This window comes from Periplaneta americana, chromosome 11, assembly GCF_040183065.1.
Source record: "Periplaneta americana isolate PAMFEO1 chromosome 11, P.americana_PAMFEO1_priV1, whole genome shotgun sequence".
Classification (NCBI taxonomy): Eukaryota; Metazoa; Arthropoda; class Insecta; order Blattodea; family Blattidae; genus Periplaneta; species Periplaneta americana.
This window is the reverse complement of record NC_091127.1, coordinates 144,645,395-144,659,835: the sequence shown is the minus strand read 5'-3', so window position 1 is coordinate 144,659,835 and position 14,441 is coordinate 144,645,395. Positions and strand designations below refer to the sequence as shown.

The following is a 14,441-nucleotide window of genomic DNA, read 5'->3' as shown; positions in this document are numbered from 1 at the left end:
CTTCTTCATCTTATTCCTTCACAAGAACTACCTTTTTTTAGCCATTCCTTGTGTTGATACAAAATATCCACTAAAATTTGACATTCAAAATGAGGCCATTTCGTTTTCAGCATGGCGCAAAGTTATTGCTCCAGAAAACACAGCACCCATGAGACATGAGACGAACATAAGATCTAAGTTTCCGTCACTGATTCGACAGACTTTTATAAAACTATGCATTTCGTTAGATATTCAGTATTATATAATTACTAGCATATTTAATTTCGAAATTTTGGCATAGGCCAAGTTTCAAGAAACTATAATTATGCAAGGTTTTAATGACAAATAATTTGATGAAAGAGTGATGGAACGGAGAAAAATTCTCTCCGGCGCCGGGATTTGAACCCGGCTTTTCAGCAGAATATCTGCATGGAAATATCATATGTACTTCGGTACATCAAAATATATAGACAAATAATTTGCTTGCTATTAAGGGGACACTAGTTATTATGGCTCTCTATTTAGACCGAGCTCAAAAAGCTAATTAATTTATGTTCCCATGACTACTTTTAAGCTTTTGAGCTATTATGAATTAAAAATTGTGAAAACAGTGACGCAAGGAGCCTTTTTAGTAACATCAATATAAAATGCATTTAAAAAATATAATTTCAAAACTATTAGTCCCAATGGCACCAAATTTTGTACAGATGATAGTATTGTAGCCATGTTTATGTAGTTTGAAATTCATTAATTTTGGATGAAAATTGTAAAAGATTTAAAACTCATAGAAGTGTCCCGTTAGGAGGAATGCAGGATAGAAAACTAAATGTAACAACATAAGTTTTATAAAATGAAATGTAATTCAATAAATAAGCAATACATAATAACACAGTAAATACACACTGAATCATAAATAAAGCAGCACATAGTACGTAATATAAACAGCGAATGTCGACATATGGAGCAAGACTATTACGTTAATAAAATATCACAGGGACGTAATTACATAAATTACGTATCACAGAAAGCAGACACGTAGGTCTACAATATAATACAGTTAAACTATGTTACCTGGAGGAGTTATATTCAGATGAAGGGTCATTATAACATTTCGTTGAAATTCAGAGATTCTGAACATTTTTCCAGAGAAACAAATATGAAATTCGAAATAAATAAGCTAATTATATTAATCAGTTGCTAGGAAGATGAATTTCTTATTTTAGAAAATATTTAATCCATCCCTATAATGGTTTTCCTTAAACTGAAGAAAGTCATATTCTTATTTCCAATAGAAAACATTATTACTGTACATATTAAAAATTAATTCTGAAATAAAAGAAGTGAATTTGAAAAAAATGCAGGTTATTTCTTCCTAACACAACAAATCATGTGAACCGGATTTATAATAAAAAGCTAAAACTCCATCATACTTTAAGCAGTTTTGATATGACTCTCTTTGTGATATTTTTCCAGAGTTCACTAACATTTAGACAAAATGAAGTAACATGTTATATCAATTATAACACTGTCTTAATTATTTTAAAACATTGAAGAATTTCAGTTATCACCATAGATTATACATTAATCTACAATTATTTTGAATGCTTTTATGAAACGTAAATGCAGTGGAAACTCCTTTATATTACGTTACTTTCATATCATAAACTATGAACATAGGATTTCTATACTCCGTTTCTGGAATCTGTAGATTATAGGAGACGAAACAAGTCTTTTACGCAATGGGTGAGTGGAGGCAGTCAGTTCAATGGCCGTTCTGGGGGAAAGAATTGCTTACCACGCGCATCTGCCCCTTAGCGGCCTTGAGCCGATGCAGCCCGAAACACACTTCCGCACTGAAAGGCTCCATCGCTTGTCATCGGCTCCATCCAAATGCATCGACTTACTCTACAGATTTCAGAAACGGAGTTTATATACATTTTAAAAATTTCTCCGAGACTGACATATAAATGAAAGAAGTATAAGTTTATAACACTGAAATCAGATCTGACTGAGTAAGAATATTTAAATGTCAATAAAGTAACAAAATAAAGTAATGTATATAAGTATCGGCTATACATGATACAGAGAACTAGGCCTATATGATTAATATCAGAAATAGTATTGTATATCTTGAAACATTTCTGTAATACTGTAAGCGGTTATTTTGGGGGGGGGGGTTCACTTTGTTATATCCGTTTTAGATCTATGTATCGGCTATAGAATGTTGAATGTTCCTTTATTTTTTTTTTGTGCTGCAAAAACCCAGAACTTCGAAAAACGATTAACATTTTAAAATCTTAAATCGCTCTTATCTGTTATACCTCTTGAAGTAAAACATCTAAGAAAATTTAATTTGTCCTAACCTTCTTAATTTAATGAGATTCCCTCTCTTCTACAAATCATGCCGAGTTTAAATTTTGTTTTATCGTATTTGCTGATCTTCCATTTTTTTTCTTTTCTTCTGTTGTTTCTTTCCTTGCGATTTTTGGAAATAAAGCGTCACTATTTCTTACGACACATATGTTCCAGTTTTGTAATAAAATTATTAACGGTTATTACCAAAAATTGGGACATATTTCAAGTGATGAAAATAAATTTTGAATTGTTTCAAGTTTTCATTAAAATAGAAAACATGAATTCGCTAGACAAACTAAGAAAAATCGCACTTTTGTCCTTCAGTTCTCTTTAGACCTCACGACGCGAATATCTGGAGTCTAAATAGTAGTGTCACAATTATAGAATCTGTCCACTTGCACGAGGAGTGTTTGTGGACTCTTTGGTTGAAGATTTGTTCCGTCGGACCGCTCAGCAGCAGTTGACGTTGGGGTGCGTGCCAGGACTGAGACTGCCGCGCTGTTTTCCTTGATACTCCTCTTCGGCATCGCCCCGTACTAGCACCATGCTCAGGCCGTCTTGTACTCTCATCCCGAAGAAGTGCGGTCCAGAGTCGTCGAACTGACAGATGATAGCTTGAGCGACGGCCAAGACTGCCAGAATTAGTACAACGATCTGAAAGATGGCGGTAATAAAGTCACACAACGCACCACTAAAGACGAATACAGACAGACCGGTCTGAGAATGCTTACTATGTTGTACGTACGTACGCACGCACGCACGTACGCACACATACATACATTACATACATACATACAGATCGAAAATAGTTTATAAAATAATAAGAGGAAGGCATATGACTCGGTTAAGAGGGAAGTATTATATGATATTCTTATTGAATTTGGTATTCCCAAGAAACTAGTTCGATTAATTAAAATGTGTCTCAGTGAAACATACAGCAGTGTCCGTATAGGTCAGTTTCTATCTGATGCTTTTCCAATTCACTGCGGGCTAAAGCATGGAGATGCACTATCACCTTTACATTTTAACTTCGCTTTAGAATATGCCATTAGGAAAGTTCAGGATCACACAGAGGGTTTGGAATTGAACGGGTTACATCAGCTTCTTGTCTATGCGGATGACGTGAATATGTTAGGAGAAAATACACAAACGATTAGGGAAAACACGGAAATTTTACTTGAAGCAAGTAAAGCGATCGGTTTGGAAGTAAATCCCGAAAAGACAAAGTATATGATTACGTCTCGTGACCAGAATATTGTACGAAATGGAAATATAAAAATTGGAGATTTATCCTTCGAAGAGGTGGAAAAATTCAAATATCTTGGAGCAACAGTAAAAAATATAAATGACACTCGGGAGGAAATTAAACGCAGAATAAATATGGGAAATGGGTGTTATTATTCGGTTGAGAAGCTCTTATCATCCAGTCTGCTGTCCAAAAATCTGAAAGTTAGAATTTATAAAACAGTTATATTACCTGTTCTTCTGTATGGTTGTGAAACTTGGACTCTCACTTTGAGAGAGGAAGATAGGTTAAGGGTGTTTGAGAATAAGATGCTTAGGAAAATATTTGGGGCTAAGAGGGATGAAGCTATAGGAGAATGGAGAAAGTTACACAACACAGAACTGCACGCATTGTATTCTTCACCCGACATAATTAGGAACATTAAATCCAGACGTTTGAGATAGGCAGGGCATGCAGCACGTATGGGCGAATCCAGAAATGCATACAGAGTGTTAGTTGGGAGGCCGGAGGGAAAAAGACCTTTGAGGAGGCCGAGACTTAGATGGGAAGATAATATTAAAATGGAATTCAGGGAGGTGGGATATGATGGTAGAGACTGGATTAATCTTGCTCAGGATTGGGACCGATGGCGGGCTTATGTGAGGGCGGCAATGAACCTCCGGGTTCCTTAAAAGCCAGTAAGTAAGTAAGTAAGTAATTAAGTAAGTAAGTAAGTAAGTTGCTGCTGCTACTGCTACTACTACTACTAATAGTCCATTTTCTTGTTAAAACTAAATTTTAAAGACGACAAACAATTTTCCTCACCAAAGAATTGACATAAATGTAGGCCTATGGAATTCGAAAACTAACTAATACTCTTGATAGTTTATACTACCGCCGTTTAGTAGTAGTAAATACGAGTCTCTATGTGAAATTGAGAGTAGTTACACAATATTTCCTCATAAATTGCATGATGTTAAACTGATTAAATTTAAAGTTGATATACCTACCACTGTTTTAATAAGCATGCCAAGAAGTTCAGAGAGCAATAATCTATCCTCAAGTCCAGGCTGTCTGATCTTCTAGTGCGACTATCCTGACTGAGGTTTTTTTTGTTACTATTCTTAGAGTTTCCAAATAAAAAATCCTATAAAACATTTTACCATAAGCCATAATCTTACTTATATATTCGCCGAAACAAGAATCCTATCAAGTAATCAAGATTGCGTAACCTGTAGTTGATACCAATAAGCGACTATTCCTTAAGAGGTTCAACGACACCTCCTTCTATGAACGATTGGAAACCGCTGCTTGTCCAGTATGCATATACTATTTCGCAACTCGTCCAAAGACTCCGGGTCATGTATTCTATGTGTTTAGAATAACAAATGAAAGCGCCCGCGGTAATTAACGTGTTCACGACCTGTAACAATTCGACCTGCGAAGGAACCCGGAGAGATGCCAGTCTCCACACGCGAGGCAAGGCTGTTTCAAGCAGCTGTCCGCCAAATTATTACCCATTGTAGTAAACTTGGAATTTTCTCTCGTTTGTGGCAGGAAAAGCACGTAGTTAGGGGAGAGTTGGGTAGTATCGACATCGGGTAATATCGGACAGTGAGTATCTTTCATCTACCACCAGATGATAGTACCTGAATGACATGGTTACGTTTCTGTGATGTCGCATACAGAAACGTAACCATGTTATTCAGGTACTACCATCTGGTGGTAGATGAAAGAAACGCACTGTCCGATATTACCTGATGTCCGATACTACCCAACTCAACGATTTCAGAGTCAGCAAGACATCACGGATAGCTAGATTCGAATTCAGCAAAGATCACGTACCAATCGATGGTAGAAAAACAGTAACGGGGAAGTTACCCGGAATGTTACTACTTATTCTGCTATTATTACATAAATGTACCAATAACACTTTATCCCAAGCTTTATAGCACCAATAATATAACGGAAAAACCAAAGAATGTTTTTTTTTTTTTTTTTTTTTTTTTTTTTTTTTTTTTTTTTTTTTTTTCCTGAGGATACCAACATGAACGACTCATACGATGATATGTGTACTAAGAAACAAGAAGCTAATATGCATTTGAATTTGTAACAATATGTAAACCAGATGATGTGAATATGTTAGGAGAAAATCCAAAAACTACTAGGGAAAACACGGGAATTTTACAAACTAAACACATAAGTTTCGAAGTAAATCCCGAAAAGACAAAGTATATGATTACGTCTCGTGACCAGAACATTGTACAAAATGGAAATATAAAAATTGGAAATTTATCCTTTCAAAAGGTGGGAAAGTTCAAATAGGCTATCTTGAAACAACAGTAACAAATATGAACAACACTCGGAAGGAAATTAAACGCAGAATAAATATGGAAAATGCCTGTTATTATTCGGCTGAGAAGCTTTCATCATCCAGTCTGCTCTCGAAAACAGTCATATTACCGGTGTTGTTCTATATGGTTGTGAAACTTGAACTCTGACTTTGAGAGAGGAACAGAGGATAAGGGTAGGGCCTATTTGAGAATAAGGTACTTAGAAAAATATTTGGGAGCAAGAGGGATGAAGTTACAGGATTATGGAGAAAGCTACACAACGCAGAACTGCACGCATTGTATTCTTCACCTGACATAATTAGGAACATTAAATACAGATGTTAGAGATGTGTAGCGCATGTAGCACATATAGGTGAATCCAGAAATGCATATAGAGTGTTAGTTGGGAGGCCGGAAGGAAAAAGACCTTTGGGGAGGCCGAGACGTAAATGGGAGCATAATATTAAAATGGATTTGAGTGAGGTGGGATATGGTGGTAGGGATTGGATTAATCTTGCTCAGGATAGGGACCGATGGCGGGCTTATGTGAGGGCGGAAATGAACCTCCTGGTTCCTTAAAAGCCATAAGTAAGAAAGTAATGTAAACCAGATGTAAGACATGTAAAATGTGAAACTAAGTCGACTATAAATTTTGAAAATGCTTATCAAAGGGCGACATCAGACTTTTTCATAATTTAGACAAATAAGCAAAAATTCGAGTTGCGATAAAATGCGAAACACTACTGTCCTCCATGAACTTCAGAAGAATATCACAAATTATAAAACATTTAAAATCACAGCACAGAGTGTTTCAGCGTTATTAAGTACACAGTGCAGTAACCAGAATAGTGTTTCTATATTAATGAACTTCAAATAAAAGTATGGGCACATTTATAACATCTATTTAAGTGATCTTTATACAAAAAAGGTATATCTCTAAACAATATTTTAACTACCCATCCATCGCCTACAGGAAATTCGTACTGATCTTAACATAATCTCATATTAAATTTCATTCAATTGTACTTAATATTATATGTACGACAATAATGTATGTAGAGGCAAAATATTTCATTATAATTCCGAATAAAAACGTTTGTCACAAATGAATTAAAATTTTAATACTACGTGTAATCAAAGATGAAGAATGGTTTAAGTTCTGAAAGAATACTGTTACATTTTATTTCCCTTCCAAATGTGATTAATAAATAATGAACTATGATGATGATGATGATGATGATGACGACGGTAGTGATGATCGTGGCGCTAGATATTGTTCCGAAATTGAGTTAGTGCGAGTGATGAACTTCTTTGCAAGCAATATGTATAAACACGTGTACACATTAGCAAGAAACTTACTGATAAGCAAGCGTAACAACTCTTAAGTTCACACGCACTTAAAGACTTGTATTGTTTTAAGTAGTAGCGCACCTGCTGTCTTTTGTTAGTATTTCATTAACCTCACTTTCAATTGTACATGTTTCCAGCGTTAGTGAAATGATTACGAAATGTAAAAAGGGAGTTGGAAAGAAGTGTTTTGTTTACTTCAGGTGCTTTTATACCAGTGAAAAGTGTAGACCTACAAAAACAATGTAGATTATGTTATTACAACGGCAGAAATGACACTGTATATATCACTCTCACAGACTCGTTGTAGCTTACCATAATAAAATGAAATTATAAACCAACTAAACCGAGCATAATGATTAGGCCTAATTGTAATCGGTAAGTCTGGACCGGCTACCCTGACTTAGACTTTTCGTGGTTTCCAAAGTCTCGACAGATTTGTGCAGGGATGGAACCAATTACAAAGGGTCACGACATGCTTCCTACCACAGTCTAGTATATACAGTCGCGAAGCTCAATACGTAGTAAATATGCAAACATTAGATAGTTGCTCACCACTAGCATCGCTAATATCGCCTCATTACAGGCAATGCAAAATAGTACCGTCACAGTCTATTGTTTCTAGCACCCTCAAAACTCAAGCTTCGTGACTGTATATAGTAGACAGTGCTTCCTACCCAATCCTACAATGCATAATTATTATACTCCGTATGCCATCAACCATCTTCCGTGATAGACCAGCCATCTGTCCGGTAAGTAGCACAAAATGGCCGAAGATACTGCCCTCTGTCAGAAGAGAACAGAGTTAATTTTGGATAATCCCACGGAATGCGCGGAAACGCTCAGGATAAGAAAAGAGACCAAGAATAAACAATATTACTGATATAATATAAAGGTATAACAAAATAGACACTATGATTCAGTGCCACCTCGTTGGGCAAAGCCACGGGGACCGGGTTCAAATCCTGTTTCATGCTGAATTTATAACTTGTGTCTAGGCCTATAAGTCCGTGGTCCAGACATCACCCCGGTGTTTTTTCTGGGTACTTAGGTTTCCATGTGACAACCCTACAATTCTCCATGATTCATTGCGAGTGCAACATACATCCATTTCCTGAGGTGTACTCTGGATAGTCTCTGACGAACTAACTGGTGTACGCTTTATGTTACAAGAATGAACTTCACCAGAATATCACACATGTTCTATAATTACAGACCAGAATCAGAACACAATGAGAAGAATGACTAAGAAATGCAGAGATTCGATAATTCTGAGGTATCTCGAAATGTTGAAGACGAAAGAGAACACATACTCCTAACCTGCATAACCTGTGTTTGAATTATGCCTATTATTATTATTATTATTATTATTATTATTATTATTATTATTATTATTATTATAAACGCTAGTTGGGATTTCCCGGTCCCTGATCGGGTCAAAAACCCAGATAGAAATGATACTTAACCATTGCGGTGAATTTCAGCCTAGATCATCTTACTATGAAACAGATATCTCATCCCTATGTTACAATCGGTAGCACTTTGAAGAGAACAACCGCCAGGATCGCCACCCGTCCGCCGTAGACAAACACGAGATGGCAGTACAGTCGCTAATGCAGTTCAAATGGGAGTTATGACGTGACTCCTTATGTAACAACTAGATGGCAGCATAGTAAACCTGACAAACGTTGTTACCGTCAAAGCTTATAAGGCCGAGCAATCTGGGTATACATGATGTAGGATTTCAGTGAAGTCCGCAGGGCTCAACTAGTCAAATCCACTCTCCTCACCTCCATGCTGGGGCTCCGTAGAATATTTTAAAATGCGAAAGGGAGAGTGGTGTGCGAGAAAGCTACCTCTTTCTTTCTTTCTTTCTTTCTTTCTTTCTTTCTTTCTTTCTTTCTTTCTTTCTTTCCCAAGAAAAACTCCAAACATGGAAAGAATGGGGGAAGAAAGAACGGTGCTGAAACTGAACCGGAAGAGAAAAAGGAATTGGCAGGGTCACTGGCTCAAAAGAAATTGCATACTGAAGGATGCTCTGGAAGAGATGGTGAACGGGAGAAAAGTTCGTGGCAGAAGAAGATATCAGATGATAGACGGCATTAGAATATATTAAACGTATGTGAAGTTTAAGAGGAAGGCAGAAAATAGGAAAGATTTGAGATTGCAAGGAAAGACCTGCCCTTGGGTAGAAAACTTGAATGAATATTAGTAGCAGTAATAGTAATCCTTATAAAACTGCACTGTACTTATCGGCCATCCTGTTTCGTGTTGTTACAGTATTCGATGATATTTACAAATCTGTATAATTTATATGAGATTTTTGAGTTACTGTATCGTGTCAAAATGCAGGAACATCCACCGTTTTAGCCCTACGAATCGACTAATCATTAGGAAAGGCAAGAAAAGGAGAAACCTAAACTGTTGGAACCGTCAGAAAGAACTATCCTACAGCTTCCACATCCCTTTGTGAAAGTTCCAACACATGGGTTCCTCTCTGTCTTCCTCGATGATGGAGACAATATGTCATTCCAAAAATGTCGTACCTCATCTAATATTATAAAAGTATTAAATCTTATTTACATAACTACTACAAAAGTGATATAAAAACGCTAATTATTATTCTAACCATGTCGCTCAATCTACCGGTTTCGCCCTACTCGACCTTGACCTGAGAGCACACGTACCTGCAAGTATCCCATGGCGGCACCGTACGTTTCCCTCGGACGTGCAATTACGATATGACCGAGCAGGAACCAGCCCGCGCTGTTTTATTCTGCTCCCCCACCCCCACGGTCGACCTCGGGGTAGCTCTCATCGGAAGGTGATTGGCAAGGTGACGCACACCGGAAGCGCACAGGCAAGGAAACACGTCAAGGTTACGTCGGCATGCAATAAGAGCATCGCGACATTGTCCCAGGAACATCTGTCCGGACGAGGACTTACGTATCGTTAGAAGAATCCCACACGCAAGAAAATTCTTCCAGATTAAACTCCTAATTAAATTTAAAAAAAAAATACAAAATAGAGAAAAAAAAGGAGGAAGATAAGATTGTTTAATAATAATAATAATAATAATAATAATAATAATAATAATAATAATAATAATAATTTATTTTAGCTGGCAGAGTTAAGGCCGTAAGGCCTTCTCTTCCACTCAACCAGCAAAAAGTATATATACATATGCATGAACTTACAAAGAATTCAACAATTTGATTGAGATGAGAGTTACATGTATACAAGAGTTATTTACGAATTAAACGACAAAATACTATGAACTATTAATTAAACACTGAAATAAACTGTGTAGCAGAATTAAGCTAAAATACATAGAATGTTAATATATTTCAAATAATATTAGATAATAGAAAGAGATTACTATGAGACAATTTTGAAAATACAGCACTATCAGGACGATGTCTAAAGAAAGAAGTAACAATGTAGTCAGTGATAGTTTAAATCAGTATGATTGGAGTGAAATGCTAATAAGGTTATCTTTTAAGCTGTTTTTAACGGTGTCTATTGTCTTCCAGCCCCTAATACTTTGTGACAAGGAATTCCATTGACGCGAGGTGGATACTGCAAAAGATGATGAATAACAAGATGTTCTATGAAGAGGTATACTTAGCGTGCCACAGATAAGTGATCTGGTATTTACGTCGTGGTTAGAGTATAGATAAGAGAAACGAGGCGAAAGGTAATTTGGTGTTGAGGTGTGCAGAATTCGAAAGAGTAAAGACGTCAACTGTCTGAAGACAGGTCTCCTCTATGCAGGCAACAAGCTTCGCAAGACTGTTCACAAGCAGCATACATTTAGGCGCCCTCGTTTACTGTATACATGCGCAATGCGTTGTATCTGGAACTTGTAACATTAGGTGGCCCAAATTTTGTTTCTGGGACTGTACCATTATTATTATTATTATTATTATTATTATTATTATTATTACTACTTACTTACTTACTTATTGGCTTTTGCCGCCCTCACATAATCCCGCCAATGATCCCTATCCTGAGCAAGATAAAACCAGTCTCTATCATCATATCCCACCTCCCTCAAATCCATTTTAATATTATCTTCCCATCTACGTCTCGGCCTCCCTAAAGGTCTTTTTCCCGCCGGCCTCCCAACTAACACTCTATATGCATTTCTGGATTCGCCCATACGTGCTACATGCCCTGCCCATCTCAAGCGTCTGGATTTAATGTTCCTAATTATGTCAGGTGAAGAATACAATGCGTGCAGCTCTGCGTTGTGTAACTTTCTCTATTCTCCTGTAACTTCATCCCTCTTAGCCCCAAATATTTTCCTAAGAACCTTATTCTCAAACACCCTTAATCTCTGTTCCTCTCTCAAAGTGAGAGTCCAAGCTTCACAACCATATAGAACAACCGGTAATATAACTGTTTTATAAATTCTAACTTTCAGATTTTTTGACAGCAGACTAGATGACAAAAGCTTCTCAACCGAATAATAAGAGGCATTTCCCATATTTATTCTGTGTTTAATTTCCTCCTGAGTGTCATTTATATTTGTTACTGTTGCTCCAAGATATTTGAATTTTTCCACCTCTTCGAAGGATAAACCTCCAATTTTTATATTTCCATTTCGTACAATATTTTGGTCACGAGACATAATCATATACTTAGTCTTTTCGGGGTTTACTTCCAACCTTATTGCTTTACTTGCTTCAAGTAGAATTTCCGTGTTTTCCCTAATCGTTTGTGGATTTTCTCCTAACATATTCACGTCATCCGCATAGACAAGAAGCTGATGTAACCCGTTCAATTCCAAACCCTCTGTGTGATCCTGAACTTTCCTAATGGCATATTCTAGAGCAAAGTTAAAAAGTAGAGATGACAATGCATCTCCCTGCTTTAGCCCGCAGTGAATTGGAAAAGGATCAGATAGAAACTGGCCTATACGGACTCTGCTGTATGTTTCACTAAGACACATTTTAATTAATCGAACTAGTATCTTGGGAATACCAAATTCAATAAGAATATCATATAAAACTTCTCTCTTAACCGAGTCATACGCCTTTTTGAAATCTATGAATAACTGATGTACTGTACCCTTATACTCCCATTTTTTCTCCAATATCTGTCGAATACAAAAAATATGATCAATAGTCGATCTATTACGCCTAAAACCACACTGATGATCCCCAATAATTTCATCTAGATATGGAGTTAATCTTCTCAAAAGGATATTCGTTATTATTGTTATTATTATTATTATTATTATTATTATTAGTCTATTATTATTAGTAATATTATCATTTATTGTATGTATGTTTGCATTTATTAACACTACAATTGGGTATACACCCGGTGGCAGTGATATAGTATACAACAATAACATTACAATAATTATATTCATAAAATGGGTTGCTAAAAGGTAGTGATGTGCATTCCATCTACAACCTCTCCTATCCAAATCCCATCCTCACCGTCACGTGGTGCAACCCGTTTTGAACGAACGAGTATCAGCGGTATAACTGAAATGTCATATGCAGAGGAAATGCTGCATAGGTGGGAACCCCACCAATTGCACCTCTCTGGGCTAGCAACCCATTGAACGTCATTTTCACATTGCTTTCAAGTCTCAACAGAAGCCTCAGATGACAAAGATGGATTGTAATGATGAAATGGGGATCATTAATAAAATCATGAAACCTTTACTAGTACAAAGACACACAAGAATAGGCTTGTATAAAACCTTAGCACAGCCAATGGTGGTGAAGCGTGGACTGTGAAGAATAAAGATGTCAGTAGAATAACAGCAAGTGAGATGAGGTTCATGAGAGCAACAGCTGGATATACTCGCTGGGATCATGAAAACATGAGGACATGATGCAAGAACTTCAAATAGAACCCATTATGCAGTTCATTAGCAAATATCAACTTCAGCGGAAGGGTCATCTCGAACGAGTGGATCGATACAGAATTCCAAAACACTGTTTCATTACCATCGCATGGCAAAAGATCTCTAGGTCGTCCGAAGAAGAGATGGACTGAAAATTCTAGTTTGAGATCGTAACAGGTCACTCGGCCTAATACTTGTTAGGAAGACGGCGACGATATTAATAAAATTTACAATAATTACAACAATAACAATAAAATAAATGTAAATTTAATTCTAACTATAAATAAATTAATGCAATAAACCTAGGACTATAAATAAAGACTATGGTATAATAACACTTACTATAATCAAAAGTAAACCTAACTTATAAGTACTTCTATTAAATCCAACTATTATTAACTTGAGTAATTACATATCACCTTAATTAATTACATATCAACTTCATTAATTACATGACATAACTTAGATAATTACACTGCACCTACTATTAAATTTTCAGTCTAATCTTCTCAACCCTTTCTTAAATGTATTGATTTTCAGAGGACCACCCTGAAAGATTACCACAGGTAAGCTGTTCCATTATATTGTTCAATTCTACTATTCTACTACCATTATTATTGCTCGGTATAAAATAAACACTGCCAATGGAGACATATTCAAATTTTCAATTTGTAATGCACAAATAACGTGTTCCGATGTACTACCTGTAGCCATCCAACCAATTTCATTCACCTCAAAACTTTGACCTGCATCTTGGATGCTACGGGGTTATTTCTAAGTCAGTGAAACATTAAAAAAATTCATCACTAAGAAACTAAGCAACGGATACCAAATTTTATTATACTGACAGAGATAAACTCACCAAGTTTTTTACTACTGTTTTTTTTCTATATTTCACAAATGCTCAATGTGTCGATCTTTGCAGATATGGCAGATATCTTTGTGACAATCCATTTCATCCTATGTGCATATCAGCATATTACGGTCGAACCAGAGCCACAGCAGCGGTGATACATTTGCGAAGATCTTGAAGATTAACGGGGCGTGGAAACACAAAGACAAACCTCCACAAAAAAAGGTCACATGGGGTTAAATCTGGGGACCAAGATAGTCACTGAATTAACGTGTCATCTTGTGCCACGTGTTCTATCCACCTTTGTGGTAAATTTTGATTGAGATACCCTCGCATGTATTTTTTGTAATGAGTTGGACGGCCGTCTTGTTGAAAGATGTAATTATTACCTCACTGAGCTGTGGCATCAGCCAGTTTTCCAGCATATCCATGCAAATCCGGAATTTCTCACACCATTTTTTGATACTGTAGAAAACAGGTGCT

General features: G+C 36.5%; 1 long non-coding RNA gene across 1 annotated transcript; it reads right to left on the bottom strand.

The window, feature by feature from the left end:
- Positions 1-2,653: 2,653 nt before the first annotated feature.
- LOC138709415 (uncharacterized) lies at positions 2,654-10,012 on the bottom strand. Its single transcript, XR_011334926.1, has 2 exons — positions 9,927-10,012; positions 2,654-2,988 (listed from the first exon to the last, which is right to left on the bottom strand). It is a non-coding gene; the product is annotated as an uncharacterized lncRNA (long non-coding RNA).
- Between the last annotated feature and the right edge of the window lie 4,429 nt (positions 10,013-14,441).